The following is a 27,891-nucleotide window of genomic DNA, read 5'->3' on the forward strand; positions in this document are numbered from 1 at the left end:
CGCGTGCAGTGCGCCAATTTTTCGATATAAAAACGCAATTTGATAGACAGTTGTACATTTTTACTTTTAGTATGGAAATCAGTCACATCATTTTATGACGAAAATTGACAGTACCGCAGCAGTAACGTTGCAACAGAGTAATGCTGCTGCAGTCGTCACCCGAATGTCACCTTTATCATACCTTAGAAAGTGATTAAAAACGCGAGCGAAGCGAGCGCGAAAATTTTTCGATAAAAAAACGCAATTTTACTTTTGGTCCCAACCAGGCGCGAATCCAGGATTTCATAGAAAGAAGGGATGGGACAGTTCTCTATCAGCCTAGCTTCGCATATGGCTCGATATTTAAGGGTATTTTCATGCATAAAAGATGCAAGAAAGCAGAGCTTGGAATTGACCAAGTGAATTGAATTGGCGAAGTGTGCGCAAGGCAGTAGGCCCAGCTGCGAAAGAGGAAAGCTTGTATTTGGAGCCACGCCCAAGTGTAATTAAGGCAGAAGATCAACTTTGGCGTAAGGCAGAAGGCCTTGCATAAGACCTAACGCCGAACCGCAAAAGAGTGGGTTGAAATCGAATCTATGCATCTAATCACGACTCTTCTGCTACCGATTGTTTCCCAAAGAATTACGCGCCATTATTTTTGCAAATTAGCTTTTGGACAGCTAAAAAAAATCGTGTGGTAAAAACGATGTCTGTCCCTAATTTTAAAATTTGTTCTACTTTTTCAACCTGGCATTTTGGTGCCCCCCCCCCCCCCCTCAAAGTGGTGCCCTAAGCACGTGCTTGTTTTGCTTATTGGTTAATCCGGCACTGGTCCGAAGGTTTGACTATGGCTACGGCTTTGGTAAGCGTACAGCGTGTCACGTACGTTGGGCTAAGGTTAAGGCATTCAGAAGTTAAGGTGTAATAAAGAAACTCAGATAAATAAAAATAATATACCTACATGCAAACACGAACGCTGAAAACACAATACACTCTCTCTCTCTCTTTTTTTAGGGTAGTCGTGAAAAAGATGGCACTGTGCAATGAGGGGTAATTAATTTACTGTCGTTTAATTTTGTTGTATATTATTAAATCGACATAATTATTCAATTAAATTTGTTGATGTCCGTACCCCCTCATCTAAACTTAGAGTTAATTTGGCAAAAACCTTCCTCGGTGGCTATTCATGTCACTACGTATTAAATTCAGCGCCATCTGTTAGTTTACCAGGGTACTCAATAGTGGTAGCACATATTTGAAAAAAGTTTGCCCCTCCTTCCATAACGCCATAAGATTCAGGGGCAAACTTAAATCAAGCGAGTGTTGTGGCTACCCCCCCCTTTAAGAGTTGAATTTTTATAGCCTATAACCTGGCCGGAGATTTTCTCGACAGAATAGTAAAGTTTGCATCAAAATCTGTTCAGCCGTTTTCACGTGATGCACGTTCAAATAAACAGACAAACAGATAAACAGATAAACAGACAAACAGACAAAAATTCTAAAAACTGTTGGAACGTGTTCTGTTATCAATTCTATGTGCCCCCAGCCAACTTTTTTTCAAATATCTTCCATGTACAGACTTTCGACCCTCTACAGCTTTATTATATGTACTAGCTGTGCCCGCGGCTCCGCCCGCGTGGAATTCGGTTTGTGTCAGTAAGCTGCGAAATATATAAAAAATAGTAAATTACATTACGCTGTATTTTTTTATTCAAAAAATTATAACATTTATAATTTCCTGCATGATAATTTCTTAAAATAATAATCTTATTGTTTCATACTTTTTAGAGCGCGATTTGTAGTAGTCCGACTACGGCCGACTCTTTTAGTATAAGAAAGTCGAAGTCGCCTAGCTTTGGACCGCGTGCAGTGCGCCACATACGTCGGGAAATTCCCGACTCTTTTAGTATGAGGGCGCAGAAGGAGCCCGGCTTTGGAACGCATTCAGGGCGCCACGTGCGTCGGGCGTAACCCGACGCTTTATGTATGAGGGTGCCTTCGGCTCCCAACTTTGGCAAGCGTACAGCGTGTCACGAACGTCGGTCTACGCCCGACACTTTTAGTATGAGGGCGCAGAAGACGCCCAGCTGTGAAACGCGTACGTTACGCCCGACGCTCTGAGTATGAGGGCGCCGGAGGCGCCCGGCTTTGGAATGCGTACAGCGTGTCACGTACGTCGGTCTATGCCCGACTCTTTGAGTATGAGGGTGCCGAAGGCGCCCGGCTTTGGTAACCATACAGCGTGTCACGTACGTCTCTTTTAGTATGAGAAAGTCAAAGTCGCCTGGCTTTGAACCGCGTGCAGTGCGCCAAGTTGTCGGGCTAACAACGCCAGATTCTTTTAGTATGAGTTCGGCGCCCCGGCTTTGGAACGCGTACAGCGTCGTCGGGTTAAGTCTGAAGCAGTGCCGGATTAGGATTATTTTGATGCCTTAAGCATTTCTAGACCCCCCCCCCGTAGTGCCCCCTCTCCCTAGGGTCATTAAGATTACATTTTTTTTTTGGTAAATTGAGTGAAGTTCGTTGCCGCATTACAGCTGAGAATGGAAATCAGTCACATCAATTTGTCACGAAAATTGACAGTGCCGCAGCAGTAATGTTGCAACAGAGTAATGCTGCTGCAGTCGCCACCCGAATGTCACCTTTATCATATCTTAGAAAGTGATTGAAAACGCTAGCGAAGCGAGCGCGAAAATTTTTCGATATAAAAACGCAATTTGATAGACAGTTGTACCTACATTTTTACTTTTAGTATGGAAATCAGTCACATCATTTTATCACGAAAACTGACAGTGCCGCAGTAGTAATGTTGCAACAGAGTACCTAATGCTGCTGCAGTCGCCACCCAAATGTCACCTTTATCATATGTTAGGTTAGAATGTAATTGAAAACGCTAGCGAAGCGAGCGCGAAAATTTTTCGATATAAAAACGCAATATGATAGACAGTTGTACATTTTTACTTTTAGTATGGAAATCAGTCACATCATTTTATGACGAAAATTGACAGTGCTGCAGCAGTAACGTTGTAACAGAGTAATGCTGCTGCAGTCGCCACCCGAATATCACCTTTATCATATTTTAGAGAGTCATTAAAAACGCGAGCGAAGCGAGCGCGAAAATTTTTCGATAAAAAAACGCAATTTTACTTTTGGTCCCAACCAGGCGCGAATCCAGGATTTCATAGAAAGAAGGGATGGGACAGTTCTCTATCAGCCTAGCTTCGCATATGGCTCGATATTTAAGGGTATTTTCATGCATAAAAGATGCAAGAAAGCAGAGCTTGGAATTGACCAAGTGAATTGAATTGGCGAAGTGTGAGCAAGGCAGTAGGCCCAGCTGCGAAAGAGGAAAGCTTGGATTTGGATCCACGCCCAAGTGTAATTAAGGCAGAAGATCAACTTTGCCGTAAGGCAGAAGGCCTCGCATAAGACCTAACGCCGAACCGCAAAAGAGTGGATTGAAATCGAATCTATGCATGTAATCACGACTCTTCTACTGCTACCGATTGTTTCCCAAAGAATTACGCGCCATTATTTTTGCAAATTAGCTTTTGGACAGCTAAAAAATATAGTGTGGTAAAAACGATGTGTCTGTCCCTAATTTTAAAATTTGTTTTACTTTTCAACCTGGCCTTTTGGTGACCACCCCCCGGAACGTGATGCCCTAAGCACGTGCTTGTTTTGCTTATTGGTTAATCTGGCACTGGTCCGAAGGTTTTACTATGAGGGCGCCTTCGGCGCCCGGCTTTGGTAAGCGTACAACGTGTCACGTACGTCGAGCTTAAGGAATGCAAATCGGTTATTTTTTGTATGGAAATAACCGCGGTTCCGGTTAAAAACTGATTATTTCCATACAAAAATAACCGATTTGCATTCCCTAGTCGGGCTAAGGCATTCGGAAGTTAAGGTGTTATAAAGAAACTCAGAAATAAATATATACCTACATACAAACACGAACGCTGAAACACAATGCACTCTCTCTCCCTCTCTCTCTTTTTTCTGGGTAGTCGTGAAAAAGATGGCACTGTGCAATGAGGGGTAATTAATTTACTGTCGTTTAATTTTGTTGTATATTATTAATTCGACATAATTATTCAATTAAATTTGTTGATGTCCGTACCCCCTCATCTAAACTTAGAGTTAATTTGGCAAAAACCTTCCTCGGTGGCTATTCATGTCAATAGGTATTAAATTCAGCGCCATCTGTTAGTTTACCAGGATACTCAATAGTGGTAGCACATATTTGAAAAAAGTTTGCCCCTCCTTCCTACGTAGCGCCATAAGATTCAGGGGCAAACTTAAATCAAGCGAGGGTTGTGGCTACCCCCCCTTTTAAGGGTTGAATTTTTATAGCCTATAACCTGGCCGGAGATGTCTTCGACCGATTAGTAAAGTTTGCATCAAAATCCGTTCAGCCGTTTTCACGTGATGCGCGTTCAAATAAACAGACAAACAGATAAACAGATAAACAGACAAACAGACAAAAATTCTAAAAACTGTTGGAACGTGTTCTGTTATCGATTCTAAGTATCCCCAGCCAACTTTTTTTCAAATATCTTCCATGTACAGACTTTTGACCCTCTACAGCTTTATTATATGTATAGATAGATAGTAATTATAATAATTATGTACAGCCATATACTATGCATACATATATTTATGCTAGCCATAATTTGCTGTTTTTGAACACAGCACATGTGTGTAGATAAACTACAATACTGATTCTAAAAGAATTTATTTAAAGAGGAAGCAAGATGAAGCTTTTATTTTAAAAACTCTTTTTTCCCTGTCTCATAATTACAGCAGAGAATAGTTCGCAACAATTTCACCGGCGTTCTTAAAGCTGCGAACTGTCAAGCTGTCAGCGCCGCCTCGCGGATATAAGATTAAAACTCGGAGCTCCACGCTTCAGCCCGTCTATTTTATTATACCATAGCAAGATTTTGTTTGGCCTCCACCATGTTGCAGATTTTTGGCAGTGCAAATTTATTTTACTGTTACTCTGATAGACTCTGACAGACTTCAGATAAATCTTTGAAAATAAACATTGAATGTCATCGAATATCGCCAATGTAAACAAGATAGGATTTCGCGATGAAAAGTCAGAATACCGTAAAATCATTTTTAGATTTTACGGTATTCTGACTTTTCATTGCAGTTTTAATGTCCGAGTTTCACTTGCCAACCAACATTTCGCAGATGATTTCCTTTGGCAAGCAACATTCGGCAAATTTTTATTTTTATTAAGTTTTACTTGGTAAAATTATCATTAAGTAAATTTCAGAATATTTCGCTTGCCCGGGTATCAAGCAGCACGCGGGGTTAAACGACAAAGTTTCCCCCGAGTGAAACAAATATCTATTTTGAAATTTCATTCAACCGTGAAACCACGGAAATAAAAGAAAGTTTAGGCCATAAAAAGAATGAAAATTTTACAACAACGCGATGATCTTACAAAATACGCACCCGCAATTTTCAGTCTATTCTTTCGATGTTCTGAGCGTACTAATGCTAGTAAATTTTTATGGATCGCCAACATGACAAAATGAAAATATGAAATCTCTCGTTTTATAATGTAACAGAAAATCATGATTCTGGAAAATTACACTGTTATTAAATATTTCTTGCACCGTAATATGACTGGGCTATAGAGAAATTTCGCTTAATACCGTTTTGCGGGAAGCTTTTTATATTGCATTCAGTATAAAATCACGGGCAGATTAATCCACAAAACGTTTTAAGCTCGTCTGTAGGTCTCCAGGTATAACTTAAGCTGAAATATCAGTAATAACTATGCGAACTCGAATACCATTTTATACTAGTTGGTTGCCCGTGAGCGCTGAGTAAAAATTCTGAATAGTACTTCCACGCTTAATTGTATGTCCTCTTCACACGACAGAGTATTTTTTAAGCATTCTTTGCTTTACATTGTAAGGGGAGTTTTCCTCAAACGAATTAAGTGTGGGGTTTTTCAAAACATGAGTGGAAGGTTGATGAAAGTCAGAAATGCGGGTACACGCTACGAGTGGGTATACGTTAAATTTTCACCAGCTTGGTAGTAACAATGGATGCAGGGGCCATACTTAACGTAGCACTGGGCGTGTAAACAAACCTACAACTATGAAGAGTAGAGGTAAGGAGAAATCTTTTTTATGGGAGAAAAGTTACAAAATGTCCAGTTATCAATAATAAATAACAGTACCACATCTCTCCAGAGTAGCGCTAAAGTAGCTATGAAGTTAACCATTATTGACGGAATGAAATTCGCTGTCAATGACTTGAATTTTTTTTATAAAATTTTCTAGTTATTGTGGTGCCACCTATTCAAGGTTTTTTTACGGACGGACACTTTCATAAACAGAGAATGTTCTCGTTAACCTCTCATACACACCATACCCGCAACTCATTGTTTCTAGCATGCGCCACTTCAAGTATGCAGTAGTCGCGAGGCAACGTTAGCCATGCTAGGAAGTGATATCGTATACCCACTTTAGCATGATAAACTTTACGATGCAATTCACTAAAATCATATTTTATCACATGATAATCTAATTCAGCAAACAATAGAGCATTAATTCTGGCTGGCCCGAATCAGCTCTGACCTAAATCTCTCTGACAGCCATATTAATATTCATATTCTTTGTTAGCAGTGTTAGCACCGGTATACATTGTCATCAAAAAAATATTTAGCATTTTACATCGCTCGTTATATTGTTTTTGATAAGCCTGCTCACAAAACAGGCAATTGTGAATTTTTAAAAACCCGGCTGAATTGTCAACGTTCGGGTTTAATGATTTCAAAATGAAATATTCGCATGATTTGCATCCTTTTCCTGTCATTATTGTCATTCCTCCTCCCTCCTCAATCCCCAGAATATTTGAAAGTTTTCTTCAACTACTATGGTGTTTTTCTCGTGTCAGTCAACTTCGCTCTTCTTTTTCTGTCAATCTCACTGCACAGGTTACAATACATGTCCAATTCTTTCTCCATTCAGGTAGCTCGCCTTTGGAACAGTCTCTCTGTTAAAGTTAGACAGCCTCAGAATAAATTTGTTTTTAAGAAGCCTTAAATGAATACTTTGCTGGCAGAATAGCAAATTCTTAGCGTCTAGATTTTGATACTTTCATCAAATTTCTTATGTATTTTCACGTATATTATTTACATATATATGTATGGAGGACATATCCTATGTATTATTTATATTGCTTGTATTTGTTTAGTTGTACAAGTCGTGTAATAAATAGTACATTATTGTCGAGGCTCGGAAGTAGCTACTTGCAGGCTGAGGATTCGTTTTAAACGGACGACCTTGGGAGTCCGTTTAATTGAATCCGAAGCCAGCAAGTAGCCTTCCAGCCGAGTCATATATAGTGCTTTTCTCAAAAATGGTGCAAGAAATATAAATATCATAGAAATATTTTACAAAACCAACGTTCTTGCGTATATATTTTCACAGAAAAAAGCCCTTGCCGCCTTTTTATTTTTTTAATAAAAAAATAGAAGTGTATTTTTCTGCCGAAAATACGCCAACCTATTTGAAACAACTAAATAGTCCCGGTACTAATCATCTGTTTGGCTGTTTAATGGGCCTGTGCCTTCATTTAATATGGCCATTTCAAATTTTAAAAAGTTTGGAACTCGACAAATAATGGAATTTGTATGCAACATTGCAGTCCCAAAAGCGAGACTGCAATGTTTTTAACTTTTTAATTTTTGAGTGACCATAAACTACGCGCTTCGCGACCTATTTTTTGAGAAAAAGTACATACTTGGTTTTGTAATTACAATATGATGTTGCGCCACCTACATGTTATCTGCCTTCGGGAAGGTTGGCTGGTAGAGAATGCCTTGTAGCACTAAGTCCGCCTTTTGTTCGTTTGTATTTTCTTTTGTACCATAAATATTGAATAAATAAAATACTGATTTGAAAAGGAGGCCAATACAAACTTACAAGTTTATATCTCAAAACTCACTCAAGTTATTTATTTTGTACTTACTAGAAAATCGCCGCGCAATTTGTTCAGAAATCAGAAATTATTTATTTGCATTGATACAGTATGGGGATGTTACAATATATGGTGTTACATATCTTGCATGCAAGCGTGCAAATTCATCATTAAGTATAATCATACATTTAAATAAATATAAAATGTCAAATTTAAAAATTAAAAAAAAAACATAATAGGCATACCACAATACACTTAACAACTAAATACATATCACTAATTTGAATATTGCTGGTATTCGAGATACGACTTTACGCTGTAAAAACAACGCTCTGAGAGCCAGTTTGTCAAACTGCGTTTAAAAGCGTTTCCCTCTAGCAGCTTTAGTTCCTCCGGGAGATTGTATATGTCGTAGTCAGATCGTATAATCCGCCGTATTACATTACGGCTAGCCGTTTTCAAAAACAGGGGCGTTTTGAAATGCGGCGGTTCGACGATTAGCCGGATTGTCATTGCGATACGTTCTTCAATAAGGCGGCCTACGTTTAGCCGCATCGTACCACTATTTTAGATTGTAGAGTGACCAGTTCTTTCGGTCGCCTACGTAACCGGAGTTTGACAATGTTTGCAATTTAATTTATTTTTACCATGGTCCCACCGCACTACATGTGTTTCTTTTCCAAAACATTTCCTTCACAACTTAAATAGACGGAGCCCCGCAAGCGGGGCTCCTATCTCTGGGCGGTTTGCCCTTCGGGCATCTGAAGCTACCTAATGAACCTAACCTACTTACCTACCTACGCTTTTTTCCACAAAGTGTAATGTTTCACGGACGTCTCACTTAATCAATAGGTAGGTAGGTTAGGTTCGTTAGGTAGCTTAAGATGCCCGAAGGGCAAACCGCTCAGAAATAGGAGCCCCGCGAAGCGGGGCTCCGTCTAGTTAAGTTGCGAAGGAAACGATTTTTGAAAAGAAACAGTCCGACGAACGCCAGATTTGATGGTCACCCCAGCGTTTGTCAGGCAGCGCCACGAGTGTTAAAAATGGGAACTAAAAACTGTCAAAGCGGCGGCTAATGACTCGCTGTATTACATTACGGCTAGCCGTGTTGAAGAACGTATGGCGCCGAATACATTCCGGCGGATTCTCATTCAGCCGCATTCAATACGGCTAATCGTTAAACCGCCGCATTTCAAAACGCCCCTGTTTTTGAAAACGGCTAGCCGTAATGTAATACGGCGGATTATACGATCCGACTGCGACATATATACAATGATGCACATATTAAAAACATTTTTCTTGTTTGTTTATTTATTTTTTGTTTACTTCTATACCAACCCTCGTAGGCCTACAGTATCAGAAGTAGGTACAGTAGCACAAGAGAGGCGCGACAGTATCTCGCCCGCGAGATGCACTACTCCTCTTTTTTTTTCTGAGATAAATGGTAACCACCATTGCTAATCACCAACGCGACGTACTTATTCAAAAACCTACTGATGAAAATCACTTGCTGATGCGTTTCCACTCAAGCACACGTTGACCGCAGGTTACAGGTTGAGCCAAAGATGGCCGGCCCTCTGGCACTTTGGCTCGCTAATCCAATAGGCTTCGAGGGTCATCTCATTATGAAGTCCTGACCTTTAGAGACTCCCAGTGCCTACAGCCTTTTGCATAGCTCCCTGGGAGATTATAACCTGTTGGAGGAGTCCAACAGCAATTGTTCTAATTTCGGGAAATGTAGATGACCTAATAAAAAAGTTTGTATTACGCTTCTAAAAACGACCTAAGTCCCTAGACCTAAGGCCTAGAGTTAGACCTAAGGTCTTAGGTACCTAAGGTGTTTGGAATTATCACATGACAAAGAGAATGTAAACAATACAACACTTACATCATTTATCATGTTATTTAAAATACAATCTCAACACATCTGACTAAAAGAAGATTAGGTATGTATGACAAAAGTAACGACTCGAGCCACTTGCACCATCCAGGGCTACCCATAAACTCTGAACCGATTAACCCCGAGTTAGTGGCTAGCCCTTGATAGCGCAAGTGGCCTTTAGTTATTTAAAATAAATAAAAATAGCGTCAATTGAAAAGCAATTCCGGTCTTTAATCAAAAAATATGACAATGTAAATACCTTTACGAGTGACATTTACCGACTTGTAATTTTTTACGGATACGAACGCTAAATTAGATCCTTACTGTCGACTATTGCAAATTTTTCTTTTTTTTTCGTAATTCTTTAGACGCTGCAGCTGCACTTTACATATAAAGACAAAGTATGTGTACTTACTGCATTTTTAGCTATAGTGCATCATCAACTGCCTAGTATTACAAACCATACATTGAGCATACTTTCAAATATCTATACGTCATAATTTAATAATCGCGACCGCACCATAAAATATTACTAACGACGACAATACTTCCAAAAAGTTAAAAAGAACAGTTTCAAAGTTTACCACAACCACAATTTCAAACTTGGGGCAAAACCACATACAAAAGTTAAATAACTTACCCCAAAAATGGCAGCGAAACAAATATCCAAGATGTTTGACAACTCACTGGGGCCTATTTGGACTTGAACTGAACTGACGAAACTTTATACCGTAACTGAAAGCGCGGGGCGCGGGCTCGCCTGAACACAGTTCGTGATCAACTGACTTGAGTCTACCCTGGCCACTGTTCCCATTGGATACTCCAATAGAATTCTCTTAAAAACCACCGTATCTTGACCTTAGATCAGTAACAATTATCAGTAATATGAGAGCAAGTATAAGCTGGTTACTGATCCTTCACCCTTAGCTAACAGGGTAGCAACGCGTTCATGCGCTTTACCATACGAGCAAATCGTAATGTTTGGTGTACATTGCTCTTTATTTTACGACTGACGATACAACTAAGGAGGTATAAACGGTAATGTACGACTAGCATTACGAAATATTATTTTCAGTTTTGCATGGGCACTGTAAATGTTAGCTTTTAATGAAATAATTATAGGGTAACGGCATCTTTAAATATGTATGTAAGTTAGCGACTGATTAGTTAAATTTTAATACTCCTACTCCGTTATTCGTGAATCTAAATAATTAGTGGTTTAAATTGTTTAATTAGGTACTACTCAAAAATTTTACAGATAAGGAGACGTTCATTATCAATTTACCGTTCGTTACCTACTAATAGTATTAGTGTGAGTTATAAATATTCATAGTCATATTTATAGGCACTAATAGTAAAAAAATAAATAAAAGCTCATTGTGATAGGGTCCATCGTTCGACGCGAAAGCTAATTACATTGTATTAGCTAAGTAATACTTATTATGTTAATTTGTAATGTTAGTTGTGGGTTCCATTTGCAGTATTAGATATTAACCAATAAAGGATGACTCGCGTTAGACCGGGCCGTGTCCGGGCCGTGTCCGGGCCGGAGCTTCCGGCGCTTCGTTTTCTATGGAAGCATCACGTGATCACGGTCATCTGTCATAGAAAAGTAAGCTCCGGAAGCACCGGCCCGGACACGGCCCGGTCTAACGAGAGTCATCCTTAAACCAGCCATTTTTATGCCATTAGGTACTCGGAAGATAGGTATTCTCCTACGAGACTGCCTCCCGACAATTTTAAATAAATTTAGGTATACATATAACACTTTAAACTCTCGCATTTTGTATACATATTTAATTACACAAACGGGTCTACCGCGATATAATTTCATTGTTACAACAACAACAATGAAATTATATCGAGGTAGACCCGTTTGTGTAATTAAATAATTTAAGTATCATGCCCAAAACTTACTAAAAGTTTTTATATTATCAAAGTGCACAACGGGACTTAATCGCGTATTTAAGTTTTAAGATTTACCTCCGACGTTTCGAGGACGGCGTTGTCCCCGTGGTCTCGGAGAAGACTGGCTCAAGTTGACATCAATAGATCCGTTGTGCAGTTTGATAATGTTTAGTAATCGTGAAAGTTTAAAAAGTTTTTATGTTAAAGGAAAAATTCACCCCTTTGGGAAAGACTCGAACTTGCGACCTTTCGGAACACCGGTCTGATCGCTCTTAACCAACTGTGCTTCCGAAGCTTAACAGAAGCGTGCAAATTCTTCCTTCCTATTGGGACCACTTTGTTTGAATAAGTTGCTAAGTTACCAATACCAATCGTTTATTCTCATATTTCGTCGTCTCATATCGTATATACCTATCGTAGAATATACATATATTCTACGATGAACTACCGTTACCTAGTTTGCGTTTGTCATTGTCAACAGCGCCATCTTTTAGGAAATTAGTACATCAGACTATTATCGGCTCTAACATAAAAATAATATACGGCGCGATTCGGGAAATGATTTAGAGATTCACTAGATATGAAATAGTAAAGATATGTGACGTTCCACGGCAAAAGGTACCATTGACCCGGCTAAATATTGGAGCGGCGTTAATAATAGCGTAAGCGCCAGCCACCGTAAGGTACCTTTTGCCGTGGAACGTCACATATCTTTACTATTTCATATCTAGTGCATCTCTAATTCATCTCCCGAATCGCGCCGACAGTATCTCTCGCATACGTATCTGTTTGATAAATGTTTACGAAAAGTTATAGCTGGTTGCCACATATGAACAATATATGTATGTAAGTAATTCTCTGAGCGAATTCCCACAAAAAGATATATTTCATAGGTAAAATATGTACATTACTTGTTCCATTAGTAGTAATAATAGGTAAGTACCTACACAACTAACAACTGTTATATATTATGATTATTAAAAAAAGTTTATTAAGTTTTTGCTGTTAAAAAATATTTGTATACCTATAATGGCTAAACATAGTGATACTCTTTTTAAGTACAATTATATCTGTAAAACCTATGTCTTACAAATAAATATATGATTTATGATTACTGTAGCTAATTCCCACATTACAAAAAGCAATATGTAGGTACCTACACTAATTATAAACTGAAATATTTCGTAGCTAATATGTATAATTTAACTTGTTCCATGGTAAATAGTAATGTGTTGAATGAAGTTGTATAATATTTCCGTTAAATATCTGAAATTCTGAACGGATAATATGCATTACGAGGACCGTTAATAATTTAAACAGCCGAGCCGTTTTCACATTTAGACAAGTAATTATATCCCTGTTCCCCAGCTGGTTCGTTCACAATTATGTGTTCGTTTAAGTAAGAGACAATAATCTATATATATAAATGCAAGTGTCCTGACTGATTCATCAACGCAGAGCCGAAACTACAAAAGATAGAAAGTTGAAATTTTCACACCAGATTACAATTATAAAGTGTACAAGAGATAAGAAGCGATTTTGAGAAATTCAACCCCTAAAGGGGGTTAAAAAGGGGATGAAAGTTTGTATGGGGTTCAAGTTTTATTTTAAACTAGGAATTTGAAACTCCGTAAAAAGATATATTATTATAATACAAGAAAACTAATTTCAGCGTTTTTTAAATTTCATCCCTTAAGGTGGTGAAAAGAGGGTTGAAGTTTGTATGGATATCAAATATTTTTTCGAACGCGGGACTTGAATCTTTGTATTTAGGGATATTATTAGATGACAGGAAAAGTAATTTCAGCGTTTTGAAAAATTCATCCCCTAACAGGGTTAAAAAGGGGATGAAAGTTTGTATGGGGTGAAAGTTTTCTTTTAAGCTATGAATTTGAAACTTCGTAAAAAGATATAATATTAAAATACAAGAAAACTAATTTCAGCGTTTTTGAAAATTCGTCCTCTAAGGTGGTGAAAAAGGGGTTGAAAGTTTGTATGGATATCAAACATTTTTTCGAGCGCGGGACTTGAATCTTTGTATTTAGGGATACTATTAAAAGACAATAAAAGTAATTTCAGCGTTTTGAAAAATTCATCCCCTAACAGGGTTTAAAAGGGGTTCAAAGTTTGAATCCATTACAAATGCTTTGAAACTTCTTAGAAAGGCATAATAGCCGATTACAAAAAAAACGTTTTATGGAAATACAAGCCCAAAGGGTTTTAAAAAGGGGATGAAAGTTCGTCTTGGGGTGTAAATTTTTGAAAAAAAAAAGGTATTAAATTAAAAACATGAAAACAAATTTATACATTTTTCAAAATTCATCCCCTAAGGTGGTGAGAATGCGGTTGAAAGTTTGTAAGAAGATCGGTTTTTTTGTTAGTGCGGAACTTGAATCTTTGTATTATAAGGGCATAGGTGCCTATTATTAGAATACAAGAAAAGTAATTTCAGCAACCAACATCAAAATCCACTTGACTTAAGGCGTGCTTTTTCCGTAGGAGCTAAGCGAACCAGTTTTTTGAATCCATTAGAAATATAAGAAACAATGTTTTAAAATTGTGAAAAAAATATATCTTATACTTAAGGATCTGGCAGATACGTTTTGGATCTCAAAAACATGATTAGATAAACTTTGCTCGATAGAAAAAAATTCCAAAGTTACGCCTTTTTTTAACAATAAATCCAAACGATATCTACAATACAAACTTTTTTGACTTGTTTTTTACACAAATGTATAGGTAATAAGATAATCTAGACGTTTTGGATCACTTTGTCTCGGTAACATCATTAAAATAATTTCTATGTTTCAATACCTACTAAATCCGCAAGCGCAATCACTCGCGAACGCACTTACGCCCTCTTCAGTCGCGCGGCAGCGCTTGTAGAGGACGGACCTGTGTCAGTGTGTTCCGCGCGGTCACGTGATTTTACCATTTACAAACAATGGAAAACAAAGCATATGAAACGTAAGAAAAAGTCACTAAGTGCTATAAAAACACACTTTCTGATAACAGAAGCATCTAATACTTTACGAGGTGGTTGAAAGCGCCTAGCTTTACTACATCAACAGTTAAAATATTTCAGTATTTTCACTAGGTCAGCAACCAATTTCAATGTAGGTAAATAATATTATATTCCTAGATAATATAATTGTGAGTATGTAAGTATGATATATTTACAGTATTTCACCTTTACTGATATACCTACGTCCGATCTGCAAAATGATTATATTCCTTCGTGCTCTTTGACTCCTTTGAAAATCAGAAATTATTTATTTGGATTGACACAGTATGGGGATGTTACAATATATGTATAGTGTTACGCTTTTAGTATGAGGATGCCGAAGGCGCCCGGCTTTGGATCGCATGCAACGTGCCAGGCCCGTCAAGCGTGCAAATTCATCATCATAATCATAAATTTATATAAATATAAAATGTCAAATTGAAATAATTGAAAAAATTACCATAATAGGCATATCGCAATACAATTATTTAATAACTAAATACATATCACTAATTTTAATATTTGACCACGGTCGACATGAATTAAATATAATTGAGAGTTCCAAGTGCCTACAGGCAGTTCATCTTGTGCTTGGTTGTATTAGTCTTGTTCGAGAAACTGAACACGGTGTAAAATAGAGATAATACTCCTAAAAATACGTGTGATACCTCATTAGATTCGTCATAATGCCTAGAAAAATGTATTCGAAGCGTGTAGTAGCACACACAAAATATCAAAAGTTATAAGCAAAAAAAGGGGGGAAAAGTAGAGATCTTTAATTTCCCCAATATCTCAAAAAGTATTCATATTACGGTGCGAGATGGGTGGGGGGTGCTCGACCAAATGTCATAGAGGGCCCCAAGACAAAACAAACTGCATTTAAAAAAATTCACACAGGGTGACTTTTTTTTTAATTTTTTTCATGTTGGTCCGAGTGCGCTGAGATTTGGCATGCGGCGAGCTTGGAGGCCCAAGATTACTATGTGAAAAAAAAAAGGAAAAATCCAAAATGGCGGCGGACACAGGCCAAATTCAAATTTCCAAGTAGGTTAGGCGAGCCCGAAGGAGGCTGAAGGCCGACCCCGCGGGGGGTCGTCAGGCCCGGAGCTTTATCTCGAATGTCCAAGCATGCTCCACCCCCAGTAATTTTGGGCGAGGCCGAAAGTCGAGCTGCGGGAATGACGAACAATGCAAAATCCTATACAAAAGTTTATATGATTATTAAGCGATTTGTTAACCCTTTGACCGCCGTTGGCATGTATACAAGACAACGATAGAACGATACACTGGCGCCGCTGTCTTGTATACAAGACACAAATTGAACCGCTCGGTAAATGTGAAAAAACATCAATTGTAGTATTTTTTTACACTCGTGTTAATGTTTTAGGTCTTTGATTTTTAAAATAATTGCATTTAAAGTAGATAAATAAATCCATTCTTTTATAATAAGGCAATCAAAAAAATTGCTCCAGTTTTCAACGTTTTTCATGTTCCTCGTCGCCGTTGTCTTGTATACAAGACAGCTAGGGATGGGAATGTTAACTCGATATGAGAATATTAGAGATGCAACGGATAGTTGTTTGGCCGGATACTGGATATTCGGCCTGACCATCGGCCGAATATCCGGTATCCGGCCGCCGAATATCGGCCAGCAGAGCTGCACCTACATTTCGGTTTTTCAGGTGCGCATTCTGCAGTTTTGACCTGTTTCTAAGTGTACGTTCGCGCGGACACATTTCTAGGTTCGAAATGAGTGCGCGTGCAAGTCAGTTGAATCTCTAAATTGTTTTAAAATAATAAACAAGTACGATTATGACCGTGACTGTTTCTTAAATCCAATTTGTTTACTCCAAAATCAAGCAATGGTACTATCCGGTATTCGGCCGGATAGTAGGGCACTATCCGGTATCCGGCCGGATATTAAAATACTGGCCGGATAGGGCGGATACTGCATAGTAACCGAATATCCGGTGCATCTCTAGAGAATATTCAAAATAAATATCAAGTGGCCAATCTGGTTTTACGAGGGCTGCTACTTATGTATCCGGAATGGGCCACTTACTGGAACTGTATTAAAAATATATACAGTGCAACCTGGATAATTGCAATCTCAAGGGACCGGCCAGTTTTTGTCAATTAACCAGGTTTTTCATTTAAGCAGATCGTGTCAATTAACGAGGTTCAAAAAATCGTTATGTCAATTAAAGAGGTTTTCATTAATAGAGGTTGCGTTCTGACAAATTTCTTTTATGGAGGTGCAAATAACCCTTTAAAGTATGTAGATTTACACGCTTACGTTCTGGGTTTCTGGTCTATATATTGCTTCTGTACTTTTTATACTTGCACTTTTACACTACATTAATTACCACTTTATTTTCTTATCATTTGGGTTTAAAAAATTCCCTTGAATTGTAGAAGAAAGTTTTATTAGAATATAAAAAGCATACTTTGTTTTTTATTGATCAAAACTATTTCACCTACTACAGGCTGTGATAGATACCCAATAAATAAATTAAATTCTGGATGGAGATATAGATAAAATGATCATTGCTATTAAAATATCGTTTCTGCTGTTTACAACTACATTATTTCAATTACAGAGGTAATAAGTAAGACTCGTTTCAATAATAGAGGTAAAAACAAGAGCAAAAATAACGGATTTTTAGCACAGTTTCAATTATAGAGGTCTTAAGTTGCGATGTGGTCAATTACAGAGGCAAAATTACGAAAAGCACTAAAATCTAAATTGCAATTATAGAGGCTCCAAAATTTCAATTATAGAGGCCTTTTGGTGTCAAGGGACCGGGACCGGACTTTTGGTTGCAATTATTGAGGTTTTCCATTTATCCAGGTGCCAATTAACCAGGTTTAACTGTATATAATAATAATAATAAGCCCGCAGGGCAGCTTGTGGCGAGCTGTTGGGGAGTAACGACCCCACGGACCCGAGTGCTCCCGAGAGTCGGTCAGGGTCTCCGTCTCCGGCGTGTCTTCGTCGGTCGGAGTGGACCCCAAGGGGACCCGCAGGACTCTCAGCTCTGGCTTGCCTTCATTGGCCGTCCAGAGAGGAGTCGTTAGAGCTATATGCTCCAGGGGTGGAAGTGAAAGATGCATAAGACGCGAGTTGGCACAGTGGCTGTTAGTAGAAAGCGGCGCACACCTCTCGACACCCCTGAGCCGCTTACACCAGTGTTGCTCCTGGTCGTCTTTACGACGACAGTTTCGGGGGCCCACCTAGTTAGTGGCAAGTCACCGCCTGCCTCGATAACGTGTAGAACCATTGTTATGGCAGGTGTCCGGACCTTTCGGCAATAGCCCAATCTTTTGACCAGCCAAACTTCAACACCATAACCGGCACTCTTCTCCACTGCATTTACAATAGCTCCTATGCCAGCTGGGACCGATTTACGGGTATCTATTTGTACCCGTGAATGGGTTCTAGCTGGTGTATTACATAACATCAAACTTGTCTTAAAGGGCCTCTGTGCTGTTGGCTTCGGCCCCACGCATGCCTCCCAAAGGTCCGGGACCCCATGGTCCCGAGATATGGAAAGACATACAAATAATAATAATAATAATATAGCCTTTATTTCTCTTTTGAGTTACATATTTACATTAAAAATATATTTAATAATTTTAATTTCGTTTTATTTTTAATGAGGTGCCCAGTGTCGGGCAAAGGCCTCCTCCAGCTCCTTCCAGACTGTCCTGTCCTTAGCTTTGCGGGTCCAAGCATGTTCGGCCACTTTGACAATATCATCGACCCACCTTTGCTTCGGGCGGTGAGCTGCTCGCTTGTTTTCAAGTGGGTACCAATGTAAAATCTTCTCACTCCATCTATTATCGGTTGTTCTTACTATATGGCCAGCCCATCTCCATTTTAGCCTACATGCAAGTTCGGCAGCATCTGTAACTTTTGTTATTTTTCTAATATCACAGTTTCTTTTTCTGTCACGTTTTTTAATATTAAGCATACTTCTCTCTGTTGCTCTCTGGAAAACATTTATTTTTTGTATGATGTCTTTGGTAAGTGTCCAAGTTTGGCATCCATATAGTAATGTTGGGAGTACTATAGAGTCCATGGCTTTCCTTTTTAGGTGTATGGGGAGTTTTGACTTAAATATTGTTTTTAAGGACCAGTACTTGCTCCATGCTAGTTTTATCCTTCGGTCAACTTCATTTGATGTTAGCTGAGTAAATGATATTATTTTTCCTAAATATATATATTGGTCCACATACTCTATTTGGCTCGATTCTGTTATAATAGGTATTTTTGCGCTGTTTGTCATGGCAAAGGTTTTTTGTCTATTCATCTGCAATCCACACAATTTGCTTTCTTTTTCCAATGTATTAAGCATGTAAACCAAATCTTCATGGCTATTTGCAGTCAGAACTATATCATCAGCAAATCGGAGATTGCTTAGGTATTCGCCGTTGATTATCACCCCTTTTGTGTCCCAGTCTGTAACATATAAAAATGGAACTGTATATAACATATAAAAATGGAACTCTTTGAAAGCAAAATACAGCTTGTTTCACATGTCTATCAATTGGTTTTACATAGTAGAATTATTTTTTAAAATTCTTTGTTTCATCTTCAACGGATTTACTTGTGAAAATTTTCGTGCAGATGTTTTTTTTACGATGTTCGGAGTGGTTAAACTCAAAAATAGTGCATAGATCGACTTTTTTCGACTTTTGGGGAGTAAGTTCCATCGAAGGTCAATGTTTTAGTGAATAAATTGTGGTCGTAGTATATTACGGTATTTACGGTAGGACGAATTAAAAAAAAACCGCTCAAAATCGGCTTTTATCCCACAAAATATAGATGCTGTGGACAAACTCATAATGCAAGATGGTCATAGTATATATCGCAAGATAGAGGCATCTCATGGCAATAGTATGACGAGCATTTGTACGATATTACATGAACATTTGGCTCAAAAAAAAAAGAAACACTCGCGAAAGAGCCGTTCTTGCGTACAAAATGCACGTCTTGTATACCAAGATCAGAATGGAAAAAGTGCTATGAAAAGTCGTTTCAACATTATGCAAAAGTGCATCATTCATCTTGGTGGACAAATACAAAGGCAATAAAACCATTTATAACTATAGATATTTGTTATTTTTTGTGTTTCCGGATACATAAGTAGCAGCCCTCGTATTTAAGCATTTGAACACCTGTTAAATGCCAATTGGTGATAACTAGTAACTAGAATACTTTAAACGAGAGAGAGACAGGCATAACTATAGCTGGAGTTCAGCGAACTTGTTCAGCTGTCCATAGTAGAGTCAGACAAGTAAATCTGTCCTTGTGGTCTATTTGCAGAACAAATGATTCATTTTGAGATGATAGTGTAGTGGGGAGTGATACCCTGCAGTGACCGCTTCGCATAAGAATGGTACCTACAGGCGGACGCTCGGACTAGTCAGTGTCGCCTAACTATGAGAATGTTATGTATTTGAAATTGACGAAAAATTATTATGGTAGGGAGGGTGTAATACGGGAACTGACAAGCTCTTCCAAGGAACATGTCGAATGTGAAACATGCATTCCCGAACATTTCTGATCCCCACCCTTTTCCAATATTATTGTTCTTCACTCATTGACAATTCAACCCACGTGTCATTTTCCCCAATGCAGTTCCGGTACATTTATATTATCGACACACGATGCGCGGCTCTAACCATACGCTTATAAAGTTTACGTACCGACAAGCGCTTACGCCGTTGACCTAGAGACTATTATTACTTAATCCGCGCGGAAACGGTCCTTGTCGGTCTGCACTGCGGGCAGTCCATGCGCGCCGTTGTCATGTATACGAGACTTCTCGTAGAGCCTAGTGCGGTGATATTACGTCATGAATCGATATTGTTTAGTGGTTGTTTTTAATGATAAAGACCTTTATTTTTAACATTGTCGTGTGTAAAAAATATGTTAATTTTTGGCATTTTCGAAATAAATTAAAGTTGGTTAAGAACAAAGCCAAATTGAGAAGATTTTTACCATAAATTGGAAATATCGATATCACATTTTGCAATCCCTAAACTTTTTATTAGTTGTTTACTTAGAATTTACTCTGGCGTGTGAGTGAGCGTCTTTGCGGACTAGGTCCGGCGGCCAAAAGGTTAACCCGCGCGAGGCCGGGGCGGGTCGATAGTAATAAATAAACATAAAGCATACGCTAGACTGAATAAAAATATAAAAGTTTCACTAAAATTTACTGGATTGTACAGTCAGCAGCAGAAATAGCTACGGGGCCTAGTAATCAAAATGATGACACGGAAATGTCAAGATAATAAGGTCTGTGTCGATCATTTTGAACATATTATTCTGCTTATCTATTTCTGCTGCTGCCTGTACTGGTTTTAGAGTCTGGCTAATTTAGGTAGAACTAGAGTTTAGCTAAGAAAGGTAGAAGAAATTAATTTGACTGAACCATATCTGGTAGAAAAAGAAAGTGATTGATGTTTTAAACCTGTTCAAGGACGTGGAATAGTAGATATTAATTCGGCGTCCTTGAACAGGTTTTCAACAACAATCAGTTAATTATTTAATAGATATTTGGAAGAAACAAAACATAATATTGAAAATAATTTGTTACGTTACGGTATGTACGTGTGGCGTAAAGCCAGTGGACTGTAGTTTTTTAAGTTAGTTCCTTCGCTACACTATACTGCTTACCGGGATTTTGTGGTCTGCAGCTGGCAGAGGCCTCGGCGGGTGGATTGCTCGCTGCTGGCTTCCTCGTTATTTCAAGGCACTGTTTTATGGTATATTTTGCGAATTCAGATATCCTTTCTGTCGCGATGTTTTGGTGACACTGACACCGTTAGTGACTTTTTAGACCATTGCTTGTGTGTCGCCGGCCAGTAGCCTCGCTACCTCAAGTAAATCAGTATAGCAGTAGGTATTAAGGATGAATACTAAACACCCCCCACCGAAAGCACTATGTGGCTTTCTCATAATATGAAAAAAGTTAAAAGTTAGACCAAATCAAAATCGTTGCAGACTTATCTTTGTCTAGCTCTGCCAATCAATTCAATTACATCATCCGCTCCTCCATCTGACCTTTAACTGAGTTTTCCCTAAACCCGATAAAAAAAAAAATTTTTTTTTTGTGAGTACCTCTTATAATGATGTATATTTTTGCTGAGTATCAACATCCTACTAGTGACAGTTTTTGACTTATGATTTTATTATTATTTTTCTTTAATGTATTGTTTTTCGGGATGTATTCAAGCGATTTGCTGAAATTTATTGAATAGTGTTCTTTATTTAGGTATGCCTTGATACTCAAAAACCGAATACCATTTGTCATATAAAAAAAAATTACTCTCTACTCAACCGGTGTTTTACAATGTAGTATATAAACTCTTCGATTATGTTTGCGTTTTCTTATCAGGTTGTCGTATTTAAGAGTAAAATGCTAATCTCTCACCCCGATTGATTAAGGTTCTACCTACCTACCTACCTACCTACCTACCTACCTTACCTACCTACCTACCTACCTACCTACCTACCTACCTACCTACCTACCTACCTTACCTACCTACCTACCTTACCTACCTTACCTACCTACCTACCTACCTACCTTACCTACCTACCTACCTACCCTCCTACCTACCTACCTTACCTACCTACCTACCTACCTACCTACCTACCTTACCTACCTACCTACCTACCTACCTACCTACCTTACCTACCTACCTACCTACCTACCTACCTATACCTTACCTTTATATGAACAATACCTTACCTTAATTCACCCTCACCTTAAAATGTTTATTTCCTTTCGGTACTTTAATTCTACTACGCTGCCATTAAATTAAAACGTTGTTACCGATCACTAAATAATAAGTACACATGGCTCTGTAAAAATAATAATTCTAAATATAATGATCAGAAACACGTAATGCAAAAAATATATACATATACAATAAAAAGTATAAAAACGTGACCCTTGCACGGTATGGTTAAAATACTGCCATCATAAGATCCTTATACTGTGACCCGTTTGCTATCGCCGCCGCGCACAGCGCGCGCTCACGTGCTCGTCGAGCGGTTCGGGACGCGCGGGCGGGGCTTCACGGTTTGCCGCGCACCTCACCCCCTCAGATTCGTTGATGAGTCGAATCATATCGCCTTAATACTTGCTAAAAAAGAAAAGTAATTACAACATTGCTTGGATATGAAAATTATAGATACTAAAGATGTAAAATGTTGAAGATAAGATTCCACGCGGACGAAGTCGCGGGCAACAGCTAGTGAGAATATATTACAGTAGTGGCCGGGAAATGTCAGAACTCTAAGTAGGGGACTGAGATTTAGAAACTAAATGACATTGTCTACCAGACTTAGGCTCGGCTCGCATATTTAGTCACCACACATTAATGGCAGTGACTGTGGGCGAGACACATTTATTTTATGTAAGATAACTAAGAGATTTGTCTTAATCTATAGACCCATAAAAAATCTAGACTTATGTGGGATCGGCTAGTTCATATAATAAATAAACTTTGAATGAACTTTGCTTTAAGGAATATATAGAGCGATTTTGTTATGTTTGACCCTACCTTGAGGGATCAATATATGTTATGAACAACTTTTACTATGGAGCCAACAATGAAAACGCAAACAAAGAAACCTCTATATAGGTACTCTCATATAGGTATTTCGGCGAATCATATGTCAATGTTTTCTATAGAGCACCAGAATTATTTTTCGCGATTCCAGGTATGACTCCATAGTAAAAGTTGTTCAATATGATCTGCATTCACCCGTCAAAGTATGGTCAGACACAACAAAATCATTTTGTATAAAAAGTCAATAGGATAATAGGTTTCTCATATTATTTTTCCATTGCAATTCACTGGAATTCATATCAAAATATCCTCATATTTCACTATACTGGATGAGCCCCTCATTTCGCCTAACTCTCCACCAAATTCTCCGCCGGAATCCTAATGTATCATCTTTTATTCCGTGTGAACGTAGCCCGTTCCTATGCAAATTAATTAATTAAAAAAATAACTCAGATGCGTAAGGATTATATATTTTCAGGGCGGGCGGCTCAACATCAGGGCGTCGTTTAATCCCTTAAATCCCGTAATTTTGCAAGTCGAAGCAAATGGGGGCCAACTGTTTAATTATATTTATTCTAATTTAATTTCCGACACTCTGTATTCCGGGGATTGGGACGGCATTAAGGTGCCGTTCGGATTGAGACTACATTGCTGCAGCAGTTTTGCTGCGCGACATTACGGCCGATTGCATTTCTGCCGCGAATGGCAAAAAAAACGGGCAGCAACATCGATTTTAACATTTTGTTGCAGTAATGTAGCGCTGCAATATTGCTCGGCCTGTATTCGGCTGCATTGCTACAGAAAACGTCAAAAAAGTAATTTTATCGAATGAGTGAATGAATTTAAAAACTGAACAGTTATGCAGTCGGTTGCAGGAATATTGTAGCGCAACATTACTGCCGCAAACGTCGAAATGTCGATGTTGCTGCCCGGTTTTTTGACATTAGCGGCAGCAAAGCACTCGGCACGTTAAAATGACTAATGTCGCGCTGCTATGCTGATGCAGTAATTCTGGTGTAGTCTATATCTAAATGGTACCCATGAAATGCTTCCAAACATTTTCTATGAGGTAACTTTATAAGATACCGGGCGGTTGCGGAACATGGGGTATCGTTGTGTTCGACCGATATTGTTGGAATTGAATTTGAGGTATCACAGTTGAAACCTGACTGTTATGAAATATAGTAGGAACCTACCAAGATTTTTAATATTTTAGTTAGTTAAGCTTATTACTCGTTTTTATAGCACGTCGCAAAAATAATGTTTTACAAAAATGATATTATTAAATAAAGAAAGTAGCGACTCTCAGTGGTATTGTTTATCATTCATACTTAGTTTGAAAGGGATCAAGATTGAATGAGATTTCTCATTTAATTTAAATTTTGCTAGGTTTGTTTTTGGAAACCTTATCCTGTAGGAGTAAGAAAATATCCACTTAACTTAAAATACTAATATTTAATTACCCTTACCGAGATTTTAACATAGAACTGGATTCCAATTCAGAATTATAAACATTTTACGGTTTTGAACTGGTTTTTATAAGACTTTTACGATCTTCTTGGTGGTTGGCGTGCATCTCATGCACGACTTTCACTTAATTTTCACTTTCACTTCAATTTAATACAGGGTGTGTCTGACCATGGGGCTTTGAATCCAGGGCTCGATTCTACTCGCTAAACTGAGCTACTTTTATTATGGCACCAGCCCCGAAATCCCGAAAAAATTTTTACTGTTTCATATATTTTGGCTGATCAGATGTCGACGTTTTCTATGGAAAAGCCGAAAATTTTTCCCCGATTTCAGGGTTGGTCCCATAGTAAAAGTAGCTCAGTTTAGCGAGTAAAATCAAGCCCTGGATTTAAAGCCCCATGGTCAGAAACAGACTGTATACTTAGCTTTTCGGTGAAGGAAAACATCGTGAGGAAATCGGACTACTTAATTCCAAGATGGCAGTCGCTTTCGTATATTCTTAGGATTAGTTGCCAAGCGGACCCCAGGCTCCCATGAGTCGTGGCAAAAATTCCGGGAATATGCGAGGAAAATTATGATGTAATAGGGCCTATCATTCGAGGCTAGAGGTTTGGCAAACGAAAACCAGCTGTGATGTTGTGTAGGCAATTAAAGGGGCTTCAATGTGACTTCACGCATTTTTGCTTTAAGAAATAGTGATCTCTCATGCGAGAAAACAACCCTAGATACAATTTCCCCTTTCGTAAAATATGACGTTAACGATATAGGTAGTATCTGGATATCTAGACACGCGGCAGCGTGTCAAGCCAAGTTCAAGCAAAGGAACTGGCTAGCCAGCGCCGAGTGTAATATTACACGAACCACTTGGTGCCACTTTTGACCCTTCTATAACTCAAAACATCTTTGACGTAAACACATAAAACTACGTGTGTTTAATTATATCCATAAGGATATCTAGAAGCCCAAATTTCATGAAGCTAGCTCAAACGGTTATAAAGGTATGAAGGTCAAAAAGTCGTAAATTTTAAGACTGACTTATGACTTATAGTACCTAAACCTAACCTACTTCCAGATGACCTAGAAGGATGAAATTTGGAATCCAGCTTGGTTATTGTGTGTAACCGTAGGAAAAAATCTAAAAATAAAATAAAGTTAAAAAATAGGGGGGGTCCCCATACAAAAAAAACACTTTTTATTGGGACTGACATATAAGTACCTAAACCTAACCTACTTCCAGATGACCTAGAAGGATGAAATTTGGAATCCAGCTCGGTTATTGTGTGTAACCGTAGGAAAAAAACTAAAAATAAAATAAAGTTTAAAAAGGGGGGGGGGTCCCCATACAAAAAAAACCATTTTTTATTGGGACTGATATATAAGTACCTAAACCTAACCTACTTCCAGATGACCTAGAAGGATGAAATTTGGAATCCAGCTCGGTTATTGTGTGTAAACGTAGGAAAAAATCTAAAAATAGAAAAAAGTTAAAAAATAGGGGGGGTCCCCATACAAAAAAATATTTTTTATTGTAGTGTTGGAACCGTTACAAGCAGATATTTGAAACTACCCCAGTATATGTATTATTATATTTGCTATATTAAAATAAAGTTTAGTCAAAAAATAAGTGGTGTCCCCATACAAAAAACTTGTAATACGCTCTAAACAACCGGCCAACGGTGTGTCGTCGGCGGCGCGCGGCACCACATAATTATACAAAGAACAGAAGTAAAAACCATACAGCGGAAACACAAGAAAAAACATTAAATCTCAATACCTGCCTAGTTTTCTTTACAAAAAGTATTGATATCCCACCAAAAATATAAATGTAAAAAAGGAGAGCCAAGTTCAATACAAAAATTATGCTTGGCTGTGGGGCTCGCCGCAAAAAGAATGGAGATCTAAATGAGTGCCACTGCCAAGTTCTATGCAAAATCCAAATATGTATTTATAGGAACAAAATAACATTATAAACAAGTATTAAACTCTATTTCTTTGCTTAAATATAATGAAAACTGGCCAAGTCAAATCTAACCTACTTTAAGATCTCACATTTTTTTAAATAACAGCAATTGTTATAGGTATCCAATAAAGCAAAGAAATAGAGTTTAATACTTGTTTATAATGTTATTTTGTTCCTATAAATACATATTTGGATTTTGCATAGAACTTGGCAGTGGCACTCATTTAGATCTCCATTCTTTTTGCGGCGAGCCCCACAGCCAAGCATAATTTTTGTATTGAACTTGGCTCTCCTTTTTTACATTTATGTTTTTGGTGGGATTCGAATCACGTCCGTAATTTCAAAATAAACAATTCTGAGCAAGTTCGCCACGGCAGTTATATTGAATGAAATACCTACGATAAAGTCTGGCTCGTAAACTGGTACGTCATTCCCAGCGCGGGGGAGCTAGTGCCTCGTGAAACTATTTTAATATAGCATAGGTAATTATTTTTCCATATATGTACTCCTTTTGGTATACCAATTCCCTACATTACCACACTTTTCGAAAGTTCTGCGACTCCATTTAAAAATTCTTGCTTCCAAAAGATATTCTGATTACCGCTTCCCGTAGTTGGTTGGTAGGTTGGAATCTTTTGAAATGTGGTGTTGAAGGAGGATAGAAAGGATTAGCTGGACTGAAAGAAAGACGAATAAAGAGGTTCTAAGCATGGTAGGAGAATTTAAAAGCGATTCTTATTAGATACTTACCATAAGGAATATGAGAAGCAAGATGTTAGGACACCTGATACGGCACGACAACTTTTTTCTAAACATCTTGTTAAACAGGATTGCTATGAGAGGCAGAGAAAATCCTAAAGTTACATACCTATATCAGCCAAGTAAAAAAATAATGCGTCGTATGAGGAAATTAAAAAACTTGCACAAGAGAGAAACGATTGGCTAATACTCCACCGCTCTTATGATATAATGTTGATGATATGGTTCTTCTTTTCAATCGTATCCTCATTGCTGAGGGTCGTGATTACCACGGACGCTTAGCACCACTTTCTTCCAGGCACTACTGGCAAGTCTGGGCCTTGTGTCCTGCATATGCCTAACTTTATCTATCTACCGGGTAGGCGCTTTTCCTCTACTTCTCTTCCCTTTTACGTG

At 38.3% G+C, this 27,891-nt stretch overlaps 1 protein-coding gene and 2 long non-coding RNA genes across 3 annotated transcripts in view; 1 reads left to right on the forward strand and 2 right to left on the reverse strand.

The window, feature by feature from the left end:
- LOC134671176 (connectin-like) overlaps nt 1-10,609 on the reverse strand; it is a 112,954-nt gene extending 102,345 nt beyond the window's left edge. The window contains exon 1 of the mRNA XM_063528955.1: nt 10,449-10,609. The gene's annotated coding sequence lies outside the window, so the exon portion shown is untranslated. The remainder of the gene's footprint in view (nt 1-10,448) is intronic.
- LOC134671188 (uncharacterized) overlaps nt 1-27,891 on the reverse strand; it is a 279,400-nt gene that overhangs the window by 224,678 nt on the left and 26,831 nt on the right. The window lies entirely within an intron of this gene.
- Nucleotides 17,603-18,283, forward strand: LOC134671059 (uncharacterized). The gene is made up of 2 exons (XR_010099167.1): nt 17,603-17,862; nt 17,941-18,283. It is a non-coding gene; the product is annotated as an uncharacterized LOC134671059 (long non-coding RNA).

Source organism: Cydia fagiglandana, chromosome 15 (genome assembly GCF_963556715.1).
Source record: "Cydia fagiglandana chromosome 15, ilCydFagi1.1, whole genome shotgun sequence".
Classification (NCBI taxonomy): Eukaryota; Metazoa; Arthropoda; class Insecta; order Lepidoptera; family Tortricidae; genus Cydia; species Cydia fagiglandana.